Source organism: Cibotium barometz, chromosome 39 (genome assembly GCF_041138505.1).
Source record: "Cibotium barometz isolate CiBa-2024 chromosome 39, ASM4113850v1, whole genome shotgun sequence".
Taxonomy (NCBI): domain Eukaryota; kingdom Viridiplantae; phylum Streptophyta; class Polypodiopsida; order Cyatheales; family Cibotiaceae; genus Cibotium; species Cibotium barometz.
This window is the reverse complement of record NC_141084.1, coordinates 28,931,142-28,934,231: the sequence shown is the minus strand read 5'-3', so window position 1 is coordinate 28,934,231 and position 3,090 is coordinate 28,931,142. Positions and strand designations below refer to the sequence as shown.

General features: G+C 38.6%; 1 pseudogene; it reads right to left on the bottom strand.

The window, feature by feature from the left end:
- Nucleotides 1-275: 275 nt before the first annotated feature.
- On the bottom strand, nucleotides 276-2,733 carry LOC147615967 (uncharacterized; annotated as a pseudogene).
- Between the last annotated feature and the right edge of the window lie 357 nt (nucleotides 2,734-3,090).

Here is a 3,090-nt window from a genome sequence, read left to right as displayed (position 1 = left end):
TAAAGATTGGGTCAACAAGTGCTTAATAGCTTGTTGATCCGTCTTTATGAGAGTACCCCAGATCCCATGAGATAATGCTTCCATATTTTGTGGTCATGGACAAGAGCCAAAAGTTCCTTGTCATAGCTACTATTCTTAGTTTCATTGGGTTTAAGCTTGCGGCTCTCATAAGCTATGGATGGTCATTTTGCATGAGAACTGCGCCTATGCTAGATCCACTAGCATCTGTGAGGACGGTCAAAGTTAGGTAGTCGTAGGACAGGTGCATGGGTCAATTAGTACTTCAAAGTTTTGAAGGATTTCCGCTGACTGTCACCCCATTGAAAAACTGTCTTCTTGCGAAGCAAGATAGTCAATGGGAGAGCAATGAGCGAGAAATTCTTTACAAACTTGCGGTCGGTAAACAATTCTCCAAATCTATAACAATTCATATCTCACTCCTATTAAGGACTTACCTAATGCTCTTGTCCTGATTGTGTACGGAAAGCAGTCTTGAAGATATCAGCACAAACTTGTGGTCGGTAAACAATTCTCCAAATCTATAACAATTCATATCTCACTCCTATTAAGGACTTACCTAATGCTCTTGTCCTGATTGTGTACGGAAAGCAGTCTTGAAGATATCAGCAAGATCCATACGGATTTGATGATACCCAGTCAATTTTACTAAATACACTTGCACCTTTCAATTTATATAATAGGTCATCAATTCTAGGGATTGGGTAGTGGTTCTTAACAATCACTTTATTTAGTGCTCTATAGTCTATGCACATCCTAAAAGTTTTATTCTTTTTCTGCACAAGCAAGACAGGTGCACCAAACGGGGAACTACTAGGGTGAATGAGACCTTTGTCAAGCAATTGAACTACTGGACGTTGCACTTCTTGTTGGTGCAAAGGGTCATGTCTATATGGTGTTTTGTGAGAGGCAGTTGAATGCCTGGAAGAAGTTCTACCTTATGGTCTATGTCACCACGAGAAGGAGGTAGATGGGGAGGATAGTCATCCGCAAAACAATCATTAAATGAATAGAGAAATTTTTGTTGTTGTGGTGAAAGAGAAGATTCTTTCGTTTCCACTTCATTAACATAAATCATGTACGCTTTCTCATGTTTCCTCAATGCACGACGTGCTTGTGTGTGAGAAATGAGTGGAAACATTTCAAGACAAGAGTGACTAGATAAAGAGATAGATTGATTATTGAAATTGAAAGACATCGTGTGTGTATGATAATCAATCTGTGGATTATGTTGATGTCTAAATGGCATACCAAGCAAAACATATGTGGTGCAGAGGTGCAATAAGAAAATTTTATTTTTCCCTACAAGACCAATAGAAATTTCGAGCTCTTTTACTTCACGTTTGCCATTGTACCTAGTTCCTTGAAAAGCAGATTTAACTTTATAAGTAGAAGGGGAAGTTTCAAGTTGGAGTTTCCTAATAAGTCTTTCTGAGATGAAGTCATGGGAACTACCATCGTCATGTAAAACACATACTTCATAACCATTTATATGACCTTTCATTCATAATAAAGTATGTATCAAGGGAGGCATACCTGGATCAATAGATTCTCTGTTGTTCACCTTGGATTGAAGAGCATCTTTAGTCCAATATGGAGTGAAGTCGAGATCATCAATAGTGTTATCTTCTTCAATATAGTGGAGTTTTGTCGATGAAGGATCGTCCTTTGGAAGCTTAGTAGGGCATTGAGATTGTTTATGGTCCGGCTTATGGCATTTATAACAAAAGATGGGATATTTGTGCTGCGAATCAACACGGGGTGTGTGCACGCTATTGTGGCTGAGCTGGGGCTTTGAATTTACATCATTTGGATTGGAATTAGTCACATTAGATACATTTTTATTTGGAAAAGTGGGTGCATGAGTGTTGTTAAGTGTTAGTGTGTGGAGTAACAAATGGTTTACGAAAGTTACGATTGTTAGTTACCCAAGATGATTGTCGATTTTGAGTTGCCGCTTGTGGTTGACGAATTTGAGGAGCCTTTTGGGAAGAGTGAACCATCTGGGCAATATATTGAAACTCTTTCTCCGCGTCGTGAGCGAAAGAAATTGCTTCATAGAGTGAAGAGGGCTTCAAAGTATTGATTTTTGCTTGTATACCATGTTGAAGACCATCTTCATATTTGCATTGAAGTGAATCTTCATGCACACCCTCGAGCATGCGAAGGAGTAAGAGGTGTTGCCAAAAATGCTCAGTATATTGACTCACGTTTTCACCTTCAATCCATGAGAAATTTGACCATGCAGGACGCGCGTGAAGATGAAACTGAGGTGGTAAGAATGATTCTTTGACCTTCACTTGGAACGAGATCCAAGTGGTAGGGCGATCAATGCTATTGTGGAGCACGTTCCACCATAAAGTAGCTTTATCATTCATGTGTTGGTGGCACATTTGATTTTGTCACGTTGGTCAAAAAAATTTTCTTTGGCAAAGTAGTCATCAAATTGACTCAACCATGATAAAACAAAGTTTTCATCTTTACGACCATCAAAACGAGAAAAAGTAAAGAAACGACAACTTATCTTTTTTTCTTTGTGGGTTTGTTGAGCGTCGAATGCGGCTCATAAAATTTTAGCAATTTGGTCATCCTCAGCGTCCGAATCCCGTAGTCGTTTATCTCATGGTCTTGTAATTGGCCTTCAGCATCTTGAAGTTGGTCTTGCAACAAATGAATTTGTTGTTCTGGAGTAGCCTTAGGCAAAGGGGTATCCATGTCGGAGTTATGTTGCAACAAATTATCGCTTGATGACTGCATGATGAAGTACAGAGAATTGAAAGCTGAGAGAGGAAGTTACCCGAGCACCGATGAATTAAACTTGTGAATTACCCTCTTCAAAGTTGATGACTTGATTGGTGTTGTCGAGACCACAATCTAGAAGATATAAGGATGTCTGCGAGGTATATTAGGTGTGTGGTCCACTTACTTTGATGAAATAAAAGTCTACTTGCTATAAGGGTTTGATTATTCCAAGGTTTAATAATAAAAGGGTTTAAGTATTCAAAGGCTTAATAACAATAAAAAGAGATTTGATTATAAGCCTATAGAATAAAGAAAATGTAATTTGGAGGA